The sequence below is a fragment of the Bos indicus genome, chromosome 5, assembly GCF_029378745.1.
Source record: "Bos indicus isolate NIAB-ARS_2022 breed Sahiwal x Tharparkar chromosome 5, NIAB-ARS_B.indTharparkar_mat_pri_1.0, whole genome shotgun sequence".
In the NCBI taxonomy this organism is placed as follows: Eukaryota; Metazoa; Chordata; class Mammalia; order Artiodactyla; family Bovidae; genus Bos; species Bos indicus.
The window spans coordinates 49,560,514-49,576,092 of NC_091764.1; the positions used below are offsets into that span (position 1 = coordinate 49,560,514).

Sequence of the window (15,579 nt, forward strand, 5' to 3'; positions counted from 1 at the left end):
AAATGGATGGAAATGCCAACATTAAGTGACACAGGTGAGAACAACAGAACTGAATGATCAGAGGAATTAACATTTAATGATACACACATACTTAGGGAAAAAACACTCAAAAGATCTCTGAGGAACACAAGATATAAATTTTAATGATGTTACTAAAAGAACTAAACAAGTCCATCATCATTTAAAACACAGGGAGAGTCCTTTTGTCTTAACGAGGGCTCCAATCTTTTACAGAATTGACTAGAAAGAAAATGTTGACAAATACAACTCCAATCTATTTGGGAGTTTAAATAGTGTCCATTTATGAGAACAACATTTATATTCTATTAAGAAAACTGATAAAATTTTCTGGGGTTTACAGTACAGCATTAGTAAAATTGAATACCATAATTATTTCAACAACTAATTACTGAGTTCCTACTTTTGCATTCGAGCTGAGTTATTTCAAATCCTAAGCAACAATGCTGTTAAAATGCTGCACTCAATATGCCAACAAATATGGCAACTCAGCAGTGGCCAGAGGACTGGAAAAGGTGAATTTTCGTTCCAATCCCAAAGAAGGGCAACGCCAAAGAATGTTCAAACTACCACACAATTGCACACATTTCACATGCTAGCAGAGTAATGCTTAAAATTCTCCAAGCCAGGCTTCAACAGTATGTGAACTTACAGATGTTCAAGCTGGGTTTAGAAAAGGCAGAGGAACCAGAGATCAAACTGCCAACATCCACTGGATCATAGAAAAAGCAAGAGAATTCCAGAAAAACATCTACTTCTGCTTCATTGACTATGCTAAAGCCTTTGACTGTGTGGATCACAACAAACTTGAAAAATTCTTATAAAAGAGATGGGAATACCAGACCATCTTACCTGCCTCTTGAGAAACCTGTATGTAGGTCAAGAAGCAACAGTTAAAACTGACATGGAACAATGGACTGGTTCCAAATTGGGAAAGGAGTACATCAAGGCTGTATATTGTCACCCTGCTTATTTAACTTATATGTAGAGTGCATCATGCAAAATGCTGGGCTGGATGAAGCAAATGCTGGAATCAAGACTGCCGGGAGAAATATCAATAACCTCAGATATGCAGATGACACCACCTTAATGTCAGAAAGCAAAGAGGAACTAAAGAGCCTCTTGATGAAGCTGAGAGAGGACAGTGAAAAAGCTGGCTTAAAACTCAACACTCAAAAAACAAAGATCATGGCATCCAGTCCCATCACTTGATGGCAAATAGATGGGGAAATAGTGGAAACAGTAACAGACTTTATTTTCTTGGGCTCCAAAATCACTGCAGATGGTGACTGCAGCCATGAAATTAAAAGACGCTTGCTCCTTGGAAGAAAAGCTATGACAAACCTAGACAGTGTATTAAAAACAGAGACATTACTTTGCCGACAAAGGCCCACATAGTCAAAGCTATGGTTTTTCCAATAGTCATGTATGGATGTGAGAGTTGGACCATAAGGAAAGCTGAGTGCCGAAGAATTGATGCTTTTGAACTGTGGTGTTGGAGAAGACTCTTTAGAGTCCCTTGGACTGCAAAGAGATCATACCAGTCAACCCTAAAGGAAATCAATCCTGAATAGTCATTAGAAGGACTGATGCTGAAGTTGAAGCTACAACACTTTGGCCACCTGATGCAAACAGCCAATTCATTAGAAAAGACCCTGATGCTGGGAAAGATTGAAGGCAGGAGAAGGGGGAGACAGAGGATGAGAAGGGGGAGACAGAGGATGAGATGGTGGGATGGCATCACTGACTCAATGGACAAGAGTTTGAGCAAACTCTGGGAGATGGTGAAAGACAGGGAAGCCTTGCATGCTGCAATCCATGGAGTCACAAAGAGCTGGACACAACTGAGTGACTGAATAACAACAACAACAATTACTGAGTATCAACTATGTGCGAGTTACTGTAAAGATGAATAAGACCCAGTGCCAATCTTTAAGATTACTACATGGCAAGCTTGTAATACATTAACTATAGAGATAATTATGTGATAAAATAATTGAGAATAAATGACCAGGAGGTACAGAATTTTATGAGTTAGAAGGCAAAGAGGCTTGGTTTTACCTTATTGAGATCATCAGTAAAATTTTCATGAAGGAAGTAGCATTTGAAATGAGGCTTGAAAAACCTTTTTCATATTCTGGGATATGAGAGAAGAGTATTCCAGGCCACTGGTACAGTAATAGCAAAGGTACAGAACTGGGAAAGCAGGAGAGATTTTTAGGCAACTCAGTAACTATTTTGCCAAAGTATAAATTGGATGTTTTGGGGAGAGGGCAGTTGGATATACGACAACTGGACAAGTAGGCTGGAGTCAGGTTGTGAGGAGCTTTTCAAATTTGTTCCCTCACTTCTTCAACACTGACTGAGCACCTGTGCCTGCCCTTGTTTTAAACAAAGGGTCAAAAAACAGGAGAGGAGAGTGCTGGAAGCATGTCAGCTGTGTCTTCACAAACATTCACCACTATAAACCTAAACATTCTTTTCATAAAATGAAGTCATATTATTTGTCTGCTCCCCAAACTTCATACTGAATTAGTCAAGCTTATTAATGGTGGTACCTGAGTCCATGAGATCCCTGTCTCACAGGGTTTGAAAAGTAATTTTGGGAAAGAAACACATTTGCAACCAAATATACTTTTCACTATACACTCTAATTTCCAGGAACTAGGTCAAATTCCTTAGCAGGTTTGGAAGGATTTAACCTATTCCTCTCTGGCAATGGCAACCTCCGCAGCTTGTCCCATGAGAGGCTGGTCCCATGTGGTTTGTCCCAGTGGGGTGATATCACGACGATAATCACATCCCAGTAGCTGATCCACTGACCAGCCAAATTTGGACTTTATCAACTGGAAGCAACTGCTAAAGAATTCTAAGGACAAATTCTTGCAGCTGTTTTCAGCCTCAAACATGACTGGAATATCAATCTGTAAGTTGGAGGTGACACATGCTGAGAATCTGTTGAAACTACAGGAACTCAGATTTAAAAGTGGCAAATTTAGGCACTCCCCCTGGCTATTAAAACAAAGAGGTTATGTCCACATTTAAATACTTTAAAAAAGAAATGTGAAATAACAAAACATTAAGAGTAGAAATGAAAGTCATTGACATGCAGGGCAATTATACAGATGAAAAATTAAAATGAAATGTAAGAATATATTAGGGAAAAGGCTACACTAAAAATTATCATTCATTCAAAACATTATAATAAGAAGGCTTCCCAGGCTGAGTGTTCATTGAATATAAGATGCCCAAAAAGCTTTCTCAGTTTGAAGTTCAAATCTGGGGAACTCCCTGTCCTCTGGGCTTTAACCCAGGCCTGACATTACTCACTCAGGAACTGCTGCCAACCTTGTCTTTGCATCCAAGCAGAAAACAGCACTGCAAGTCCTCACAAAAAGCCTCTGGGCCTTGAACGGTCTTACTAGTGCAAGTGAATTTACTTACTCATCTATCTACTATTCACATGTTAGTCTTCTAATAAGATAAAGAGTCTTAGAGGACCTAATCTTTGTCCTTTCACCCCCTCCAATCTGAAATGCACGTTGGGTCAGTCCAATTAGGAAAATGGCCTAGTTTCGATCCTCTAGATAAACATAGGAGGTTTTTTTTCTTTCTTTTTTTTTCAGGGTGGGGGGATTGTTGCAAGGCTTATAGGATCTTAATTCCCCAATCAGGGGCTGAACCCACCCTCTCGGCAGTGAAAGTGCAGACTCCTAACCACTGGACTGCCAGGGAATTCCCAGGAGTCATTTTTAAAATCAAATTTCTGCTGGGTGACTCTCTCTATAGCTTAGAAAGGAAGACACAGCAGAAATATAATGTATTCAATTCAGTCAATCAGTATATGTGTTTTAGCGCCTAATATATTCTTAGCACTGTGTTTGATGCTATCAGGACGAGAAGTGTCAAAGGCTAATAGTCAGAGGTACAGGATCAACACAAATAAATAAGGAAGGTATAAGACAGTACATGATGAGCTGTTATCTCTCTCCTTTGTATATACTGTGCTAAGAAGGCACCCTGTCAAACTGCCTTGCTACCATGGTGACAGTTACTAAGAATGCACAGATCCACATGTGAACAGGTTACAGAGTTCTGTTTCGTTGTTCTTGTTTCTAAATATGCAGTTTCTTCAGTGAGATGAATGGGTCTTAATATCAGTCTCCAATTTTCTCTATGAATTCTCTGTATTCAAGTCCTTAAAGAGCACCTCAGCCCATCCAGGCAGATCCTGCACAATCTGGGGGTTGTTCCTGTTGCTTGGGGATCAGGCTTTAACCTTTCATGTGTAGCGTCAAAAGACCTCAAGTGTCCCAGGCCTCTAGGTTTACTTGGCTCTTTAATACAGAGGTTATGAGTCCCCAAGGTTACCCCAAGGTTAAGAAAGAATTCTCGATCGTTTCTAAATTTCTGCTTTTTAGTGGCTGCTATCTCCTCTTTGCCCCACTTCATCCCACTTGTCACCACTGCCCCCTCATTTACTCCCCAAGCACCATTCTGTACAAGTGGTTGTTCATAAAAGACTTACTGAAGGTCTGCGAATTACAAGAGGAATTAGTATACTGTAAGCACAGGACAGAAAATATAAGTATTCAAAAGTTCTATGGTTATTTTCAACACAGGGAATTTACCACTATATTTTCTTCTCAGGTACTGCCTGCTGCCATTTTGCTCAGATTTCCTTCTCCTTCATCTCTTTTCTGAGTTCCACAGGTCCAAATCACTGTAATTTTATTACTCCAAACAGAGTATTAAAAATTCTCATTGTCAAATCGTCCCCATAGAGACTAGCTCACAATCCCAAAGGCTTTTTTTTTTTTTCTCTCCTCAAACTGAATCTCCATTTACTCCAGAGGTGAATTTTGCTCTTCCCCTAGAATGGAATATCAAAGTGAAAGTCACTCCGTTGTGTCTGACTCTTTGTGAACCCATGGACTTAGCCAGCTAGGCTCCTCTGTCCATGATATTCTCCAGGCAAGAATACTGGAGTGGGTTGCCATTCCCTTCTCCAGGGGATTTTCCTGACCCAGGGATTGAACTCAGGTCTCCTGCATTGCAGGCAGATTCTTTACCATCTGAGCCACCAGGGAAGCTATAATGTAAAATAGCAGCTAAATATAATTATTTTTTAAAAAGGTACTTATTTTCTTTCCCTTTCACACGCTTTTGGGCTTTGTTTAATCTGCATTCATGGTAATTTTTTTCTTGAGACTGAACAACTGACGTAAGTCAAAGTTTTAGAAACATTATGCCTTGTCCATAGGTTATTTATATGTTTAGAGAGAATTTCCTTTTTTTTTTTCTTTTTAAACTTCATTTCCTAAAAAAGTGATTCCTCCAAGATTGAGAAAAACTGTTGAATGATCTTGTGATTTTATGACTGCCCTGTGTTAAGAGACAGGGAGCAGAATAAAAACTGGTCCCCTAGAGAAAACTCCCTACTATATCTGGCATTATCCACAGGCCAAGAGTATTTTATATGCATGCAACACAATTTTCATAAAAGAAACCTTTTCACATTCAGTCACAGGAATAGACAATTGGGCAGTGAACACAGCCCTGCTCTGAGGAAAAGAATCTCAGCTCTGACTACAGAAACATTTCCAAAAATGTTGAGGTCTGATTTCTCGGAGGCATACTTAAATTACATTTGAATGTCACCCCCAAAAGAAAGTAACATATGACAGTAAAGAGGAGAAAACTTGATGAATATTTCCCCTTGGAAAGATCTCAATCTATATATTTATTTTTTACCTCTTAAGAGCCTGTTTCGTACTATGCAGGACACTGGACTAGTAGGTATCATGGAAGATATGAGGAAACAAAATTGAAATCCCACAGAAGCTTAGACTTCAGAGAGTGAAGAAAGTTTCACTATACAGAAGTAATAATTATTGAGTGAAAAACAAAGTAGAATTTATTCATGAAGTTCTGGAAGTTTAGAACTTCAAGTATTTTTAAAATTAATTTTTATTGGAATATGGGGCTTCCCTTGTGGCTCAGTTGGTAAAGAACTCACCTGCAATTCGGGAGACCCGGGTTCAATCCCTGGGTTGAGAAGATCACCTGCAGAAGGGAAAGGCTATCCACTCCAGTATTCTGGCCTGGCGAATTTCAAGGACTGTACAGTCCATGGGGTCACAAAGAGTTGGACACAGCTGAGCGACTTTCACTTTATTGGAGTATAGTTGTACCTATATAGGTACACAGAGAGTCAAATAAGGATACATATAGAGAGAGTATTGGTGGAACTACTCTTTGCTCTGCCAAAAAGCCAGAAAGTTACCTTTTTTTGCTTTTACCATACAAATATCAGCACACAAAAGTATGGAGCAAAGAAAACAGGAAAAGAAACGCTATTTGGGATATTCTAATATAGGAACTACTTATTATTCTTAACAAATAATACACCAAGTTTCTACCTTTAAGGCATTTATAGTCTAGTTGAAGAATGAAGCGAAAGTCGTTCAGTCATGTCTGACTCTTTGCGACCCCACAGATAGTCCATGGAATTCTCCAGGCCAGAATACTGGAGTGGGTAGCCTATCCCTTCTCCAGCAGATCTTTCCAACCCAGGAATCGAACAGGGGTCTCCTGCATTGCAGGCGGATTCTTAACCAGCTGAGCTACCAGGGAAGCTCGAAAGAAGAAACCGGGCTATTATGATATAGAGAACTACACAGGTCACACAGCTAGAGCTAAGACCTAGGGAAGTTCACAAAGGGCATTCCATTCTGTAGGGGTGGAGGTAGAGAAGGGAGTGTCAGAGATTTCTCAAGTAAAGGAATAAGGAATTGGCCAGAGACAAGAAGAGGCGGAAGGAGCCTAAAGCCACAACCCAGTTGTGATGGGTGCTCTGAACTGGCTCTCAGCATTTATGCCAAACCTCTAGTATTTCTTTTCTTTTTAATATTTATTTGGCTGGGTCGGGTCTTAGTTGTGTCATGCAGGATCTTTTGCTGAGGTGCAGACTCTCTAGTTGTGACAGGTGAGCTCCAGAGCACGTGGGCTCAGTAGCTGCTCTGTGGCATGTGGGATCTTAGTTCCCCAACCAGGGATCAAACCCATGTCCCCTTCATTACAAGGCAGATTCCTAACCTCTGGACCACCAGGGAAGTCCTCTAGTGTTTCTGAGACTGCAGGTGTCATTGTTGTTATTCAGTCACCAAGTGGTGTCCAACTGTTTGCAACCCCATGGACTGCAGCATGCCAGGCTCCTCTGTCTCTCACCATCCTGGAGTTTGCCCAAGTTTATGTCCATTGAATCGGTGATGCCATCTAACCATCTTATCCTCTGTTGCCCTCTTTTGCTTTCAATCTTTCCCAGCATCAGGATCTTTTCCAATGAGTTGGCTCTTCACATCAGGTGGCCAAAGTATTCCAGCTTCAGCTTCAGCAGCAGTCCTTCCAATGAGTATTCAGGGTTGATTTCCTTTAGGATTGACTGGTTTGATCTCCTTGCTGTCCAAGGGATTTTCAAGAGTCTTCTGGAGAAGACTATGCACCATAGTTCGAAAGCATCAATTCTTCAGCGCTCTGCAGGTGTTAAAGAAGAATAAAAACCACACCTCCCCCATCTCCGTGCAGTTAGGGTTCTGCTTCTGCCAATTAGAACCACTTGGAAGATGGATGGAAGGCTGGAGCCACCTGCTCTGTTTCTGCCAGTAAACTCAGCTGTGAACACGCTGGGCTTTACTAATTAGTCTAGGTACTAACTTCATGGATGCTGAGAGGTAGTCCCAGGAGCAGCGGTGGCTTCCTGATAACAGTGACAGTGTTGAGTCTTTGAACTCAACAGCACCAAAGGTGTCCCCGGACGCCCCAGCTCTCTGTCTACAGCAGAGATCGCCTCTTGCCTGGTAAACCAGCCCAGCAGTCTTGTCCTAGTAAGCACTCCTGGAGGCCCCACTTTTATCTCTTCAGACTTTCCAGTAACTCTGTAAGTTCCTGATTCCCTGTATTAAATCTCCTGTTGCTTAACATGATCTGAGTGGGTCCTATTTCATGCACCAAATACACCAAAGAAATACCGAAATACACACTGTGCCATGAGTAATATTATTTGCAAGGGTCATCAAATAAGGGACCAAGATAGTAAATATGTATCTTAGGCATTGAGGGACCCTGTGATCTTGATCTACTTTTCTTTCTCCATCCCTCCTAAGTGTTAAGTACATTCACATTATTGTGCAACCATCTCCAGAATATTTTCATTTTGCAAAACTGAAACTCTATACTCCTTAAACAGCAAATCCCCATTCCCCTCTCCCAGCCACTCGCAACTACTGCAATTCTACTTTCTGTCTCTGTAAATTTGACTCTTCTAGATACCTCTCATAAATGTAATTGAGTATTTGTCTTTTCTCAACTGGTTTATTTTACTTAGCATAATGTCCTTATAATCCATGTTGTAGCATGTGACAGGAATCCCTCCCTCCCGTCCTTTTTAAGGCTGAAAAATATTCTGCTGTATGCATATACCATATTTTCTTCATCACTCATCTATTTATAGACACCTGGTTTGCTTCCACCTTTTGGCTATTGTGAATAATGCTGTTATGAACATAGGTGTGTAAGTGCCTCTTTGAAAGCCTTTCAGTTCTTTTGGATGTATACCTAGAAGGGGGATTACTGGATCATACGGTAATTCTATTTTAATTTTTTGAGTCAGCAGCACACTGTTTTGCATAGGGGCTGTACCATTTTATGTTCCTACCAACAGGGCACAAGGGTTCCAATTTCTCCACATCCTCGCCAACATTTGTTATTTTCTATTCGTTTGCTTTCAATTGTAGCCATTTTGATTTGCATTTCTCTAATCACTAGTGATGTTAAGCATCTTTTTATATGCTTTTTGGCCATTTGTGTATCTTCTTGCCCATTTTTAAAGTGGATTCTATTTGATGTTGTTGAGTTGTAAGAGTTCCTTATAGATTCTGAATATTATCCCCTTATTAGATACATGATTTCCTTAGGCTGCCTTGTCACTCTGCTGCTTTTGTCAGGCCAGTTTTAGTTCATGCTCATGAATGGAAGTCTAGTTTGTAGCAACTTGCTGGCAGTCTGGCCAGATCTAGAGCCATCTTCCATCCTAAAGACACTAGTGGGAATGAGCTAGAGCATCTCTATCTTTGACACCCCAGGTCTTAGATACTCTGATTCCCTCAGACCTGTAAAGTATTCCCATGCTTTGAACTCGAACCAGCCAGTCTGAGGTTTCTATAGCTGTCAAATTAGAAACAACCTCAAGACAGGGTAAACGGGAGTCATGGAGGTAGACTCACTAGATTTAGGTTTTGCCAATGTCAAGTGCCTGCCACTAGAAAGCTGAAATCAAACACAATCTTCACATCTGCTTTGTAATTTAGCACTGCTCCTTTCACTTCAAAGTTCATCTTTGATTCTCTGTTTATCCTCAAAGGATAAAATATCCCAACCTTAGAGACCTTAATGACTTCCAGACAAATATACAGAAAACTGGGCTTTCCTCATGGTTCAGATGGAGAAAGCAATGGCACCCTACTCCAGTACTCTTGCCTGGAAAATCCCATGGATGGAAGAGCCTGGTGGGCTACAGTCCATGGGGTCGCTGAGAGTCAGACACGACTGAGGGACTTCACTTTCACTTTTCACTTTCACGCATTGGAGAAGGAAATGGCAACCCACTCCAGTGTTCTTGCCTGGAGAATCCCAGGGACGGGGGAGCCTGGTGGGCTGCTGTCTATGGAGTCGCACAGAGTCGGACTCGACTGAATCGACTTAGCAGCAGCAGCAGCAGCATGACTCAGATGGTACAGAATCTGCCTACAGTGCAGGAGACCTGGGATTGATTCCTGGGTTGGGAAGATCCACTGGAGGAGGGTATGGCAACCCACTCCAGTATTCTTGCCTGGAGAACCACTATGGACAGAGGAGCCTGATGGGCTACAGTCCATGGGGTTGCAAAGAGTCGGACATGACTGAAGAACTAAGCACAGCACGTAGAGAAAATTAATGCATTTAATGCAACCCAGTTCATGCAACACCTGCTCAAAAAAACTCTTGCTGATTATGCAGTGGTGGGTATGAACTCAATGGCATGCTGCCTTTGCTAAAATATCCTATTTGAAGAGATATGATTGTGATCTATAAAAGGTCTATTTCCTTTTCTAACTACTATCGCCTTTTCTGGTCCCCACAAGAAAAGGAAAACAGGATGGTTAAGGACAGAGCTGCACAAGGTCAAAAAGAAGAAACGCTGGAAGAGAAGGATCCTGATTCTTCTCCCCTGACTTTTAGGTTAAACCATTGCTATTCAAGTGTTTATCACTGTATTACTTCTAATCATGAACATCAAGGATAGTGACATTTATAAATTATTTCAGCTATAAGTAACAGAAAATCCAAACATAAGCACATTTTAAAAAATATAGTTTTTTTCCTCATCATAATGAGAAGTCCAGAGATAGGTAGTTGCTTTTTTAAAAAATGTATTTTGACCGCATCGGGTCTTAGTTGCAGTATGCAAGATCTTCAACCAGGGATTGAACTGACATCTCCTGCATTGGGGAAGTCCCTTGGGTTAAATGTTCAATGATCTTAAGGCCAGAAGCCCTTCATTTTCTTGACTTTTTACTCGTGGATGAAAGATGGCTACCACAGCTCCAGACATCCTATTCCTTACCAAGCAGAAAGAACAGGGAGGAGATGATACCATTTTTGGCTGTGCAATTTTATTTGGAAGGCAAAAGGTTTCCTGGAACTTCCCTTCAGCTTCAGACATCTTCAGCTGACTTCTTGAAGGATGGAATTTACACCACTCCTAGCAAGGTTAGGAAAACAAAATACATGGGAACATTTGGTTTTCCCATCCCATAGGCAGGCAAGTGAGAGAGAAGTTGGGGATGAATGTTGGTCTAAGTTACAGGGTTTGCCACAGTGAAAACCAGGAAACATCAAAATATTCAAGAATGTAAGACTGAGTATAATGTATTACATGAATCCCGGGGAGCATGTAATACATGCTCAGTTTTTATACAAACTGTGGTATAAAAAAATACTTAGTGGCATGCAAAATTATTCATAAAATGTTATCAACTGAAAGTTAACATACAAAACAACAGATGAGAAAACATCAAAGTTGTTGGGGTGACCTAAGTTTGGATAGGTTTTTTTAAAGTTACATAAATATATGCAAAAATAAAAAAGCTGGAACTGATCCTCTGAAATGTTGACTGAGGTTGGGTTTTTCAGGAAACTGACTCTGGGGCAGAGATTTGTATGCAGGTGGTTTAGCACAGAATAGTCTAAGAGTCAGCACCTGTAGGGGAGGCAGGACTGGGCAGAGGGAGAGGGTGAACCAGAGGGCAGATGGCACAGAAGCTTTGTGTACGAGGTGAGTTCTGAAGCCGCATGTCGCAGACTGTCCCTTGTACCTTTTTAAAAAATTTATTTTGGCTGCATTGGATCTGAGTTGCAGCATGCAGTATCTCCCACCAGGGATCTAGCCCACACTGAACCCACCCCCCATTTTTTTAAAAATAAGCAACTATTTATCTTTGAGGGACTGTGCCTTGTACCTTTACAAGTGACCGGTCATGGGATGTGGGCTGTCCCCAGGGCGGGGATGTAACCTAGTGTGAGGCAGTTGCCTTCACAGAAGGTAATTCTGGAGAACAACTCAAGTGTGAGTCATCAGCAGCCAAGATTCCTGGCAGCTGTATCCTAAGCTCCAGGCAGCATACCACAGTGTCCACCAGAAATGTCAACAGTGATTACCTCTGGGTTTGCGGATTAAGGTTGGTTTTCTCTCTTTAAAAAATATTTTCCATAATGAATATAACATTGTTCTAAGGATTAAATGAGTTAATACACGAAGGCAATTAGTACAGTTTCTGGAATTTATTAAGTACTCAATAAATTTAGCTGTAATTATTTTGTGTGTGTGAATAGCTAAGAAAAGAAGAGAAGCTAAAGGCAAAGGAGAAAAGGAAAGACATACTCATTTGAATGCATAGTTCCAGAGAACAGCAAAGAGAGGTAAGAAAGCCTTCCTCAGCAATCAATGCAAAGAAATAGAGGAAAACAACAGAATGGGAAAGACTAGAGATCTCTTCAAGAAAATTAGAGATACCAAGGAACATCTCATGCAAAGATGAGCACAATAAAGGACAGAAACGGTATGGACCTAACAGAAGCAGAAAATATTAAGAAGAGGTGGCAAGAATACGCAAAAGAACTATACAAAAAAGATCTTCATGACCCAGATAACCATGATGGTGTGATCATTCACCTAGAGCCAGGCATCCTGGAATTCGAAGTCAAGTGGGCCTTAGAAAGCATCACTACGAACAAAGCTAGTGGAGGTGATGGAATTCCAATTGAGCTATTTCGAATCCTAAAAGATGATGCTGTGAAAGGGCTGCACTCAATGTGCCAGCAAATTTGGAAAACTCAGCAGTGGCCACAGGACTGGAAAAGGTCCGTTTTCATTCCAATCCCAAAGAAAGGCAATGCCAAAGAATGCTCAAACTACCGCATAATTGCATTCATCTCACACGCTAGTAAAGTAATACTCAAAATTCTCCAAGCCAGGCTTCAGCAATACGTGAACCGTGAACTTCCTGATGTTCAAGCTGGTTTTAGAAAAGGCAGAGGAACCAGAGATCAAATTGCCAACATCTGCTGGATCATCGAAAAAACAAGAGAGTTCCAGAAAAACATCTATTTCTGCTTTATTGACTATGCCAAAGCCTTTGACTGTGTGGATCACAATAAACTGTGGAAAATTCTGAAAGAGATGGGCATACCAGACCACCTGACCTGCCTCTTGAGAAATCTGTGTGCACGTCAGGAAGCAACAGTTACAACTAAACACGGAACAACAGACTGGTTCCAAATAGAAAAAGGAGTACATCAAGGCTGTATATTGTTACCCTGCTTATTTAACTTATATGCAGAGTACATCATGAAGCACAAGCTGGAATCAAGATTGCTGGGAGAAATATCAATAACCTCAGATATGCAGATGACACCACCCTGATGACAGAAAGCAAAGAAGAACTAAAGAACCTCTTGATGAGAGAGAAAGAGGAGAGTGAAAAAGTTGGCTTAAAACTCAACATTCAAAAAACTAAGATCATGGCATCCAGTCCCATCACTTCATGGCAAATAGATGGGGAAATAGTGGAAACAGTGACAGACTTTACTTTTTTTTTTTGGCTCCAAAATCACTGCAGATGGTGACTGCAGCCATGAAATTAAAAGACGCTTACTCCTTGGAAGAAAAGCTATGACCAATCTAGACAACATATTAGAAAGCAGAGACATTACTTTGCCAACAAAGGTCTGTCTAGTCAAAGCTATAGTGTTTCCAGTAGTCATGTATGGATGTGAGAGTTGAACTATAAAGAAAGCTGAGTGCAGAAGAATTGATGCTTTTGAACTGTGGTGTTGGAGAAGATTCTTGAGAGTCCCTTGGACTGCAAGGAGATCCAACCAGTCCATCCTAAAGGAAATCAGTCCTGAATATTCATTGGAAGGACTGATGCTGAAGCTGAAACTCCAATACCTTGGCTACCTGATGCGGAGAACCGACTCATTGGAAAAGACCCTGATGCTGGGAAAGATTGAAGGTGGGAGGAGAAGGGGTGACAGAGGATGAGCTGGTTGGATGACATCACCGATTCTACGGACATGAGTTTGAGTAAGCTCCGGGAGTTGGTGGTGGACAGGGAAGCCTGGCGTGCTGCAGTCCATGGGGTTGCAAACAGTCAGACACAACTGAGGAACTGAACTGAACTGATATATATATATATATATACACATATACACATAACATTTTAAAGAGAAAACATAAATATGGAGAAAATCAAGAAGAAAGTATGAAATATGATTAAAATAACAGAACTTCTGTTCTTTTCCTTTTGGCTTATTTTTTTTTAACTGTGAAATTCTTTCTTATGACCTTGTTTCTTTCCAGCATGTTCAACAGAACTTTGTGTGATGACAGATACTTCAGGGACTTCCTTGGTGGTCCAGTGGGTAAGACTCCGAGCTCCCAATGCTGGGGTTATGGTTTCCATCCCTGGTTGGAACTAACATCCTGCATACCACAAGGCACAGCCAAAAAAAAAAAAAAAAAAAATTCAGTGTCTGTGCTCTCCAATATGGTAGCCACTAGCCATAGGTGCCTGCTAAGCATTTGAAGAAGAGCCAAATTTTAAATTTTATTTAGTTTCTCACTGAAATGTAAACAGCCACATATTGCTAGTGACTGCCATACTGCACAATGCAGCTCCGTATCAATTCTAGGCAATGGTTATTCAGAGCACAGATTTAAAATATGCTTTCTCTCTCGAAGTTTGGTTTTCTTTTTCAACTCACTACCCTACATAATTTCCACCTTATGACTTCAAAATCATATTATATTTATGGGTAGAAAGACAAAATGGCAAGAGCTAATTAAGTGTAAAAAAAAGGGGGGCTGTTATTGGTCAGATTTTTAAAATATACAACAGGGAGAGTAATTTAATTGAAAATTAGGTGCTAAAGAGCTATATATTGTTAACTGTATGGTATTTTTTTAGTAAATAATCTAAGTAGAAAGTGAAAGAGGTTGTTCCATATCAAATATCTGGTTCTTCTTAGTAAATTAAGAAAGACTTCTCATTGAAATCAGACCTCTCATCCCTACTATCCATATAAAAAGGGAGCTAACTGCAGAAACAATTTGAAAATGCCTGAGTAACAATGTGGAAGTCTCTTACCTCTTAGGTAGGAGGCATATGCATAAGGGGATACCTCACAAACAGAAGCCATGTTATAAAGAAAAGAGAGACAGATCCTGGTTTGCATCCCACCCTGCCAGTTACTGGCTGTGAGTACTTTGAACAAGTTACTTAAATTCTCTGTAATCAAATGGTAATAACTATACCTGCCGTGAAGATCTGTTGGAAGATTAGTCATACGTTAAAGACGTAGTATATAGTAAGTGCTAAATCAATAACAATTTTACTATTATATTAGCATAATGTCAAGAAAAGTGAAAAAAGTGAAAGTCAAGAAAACAAATCAGCAAAAAGAAAGTAAGCTGAAATACTTAAAAACTGGGGTAGGAATTAACTGGAATAATCATTAAACTGTAAAATTAGTTTTGGTATATGTTCTTTTATATGCATTTTCAACACACAAAAATTAATCAACTGTTTATCAAATGAATGAAAAAAAAAACTTGGATCAATGAATGAATGATTTTAAATATCATTTTGCCCCCAAAATGGGTTGTTATCACTAAAATAGTTTTGTCACTGGCATTGTCAGTAGGGATATTTCAAAGACTCTGTAAAGAGCAGCATCACATCAGTGGTCTTTTCTAGAGTTAACAGGAAAGATTAGGGCTGAAATTAAGGGACAACTTCTTAAGCAATATTACTAAAAAGGATCAGTTAAGAGCTTCCATCCTTAGATATTTTCACGAAGACAGATAATTCTCCATGCTGGAAATGTCATCGGCATCTGTGGTAGCTTCCAGGGTGGCCTCCTTTGAACCTTACTGCCTAGCCTTTGTGCCCTTCCCTAGTC

General features: G+C 40.3%; 1 protein-coding gene across 2 annotated transcripts in view; it reads right to left on the reverse strand.

Moving 5' to 3' along the window:
• The window catches only part of XPOT (exportin for tRNA), a 168,274-nt gene that overhangs the window by 148,341 nt on the left and 4,354 nt on the right, over window positions 1-15,579 (reverse strand). The gene's annotated exons all lie outside the window — the stretch shown is intronic.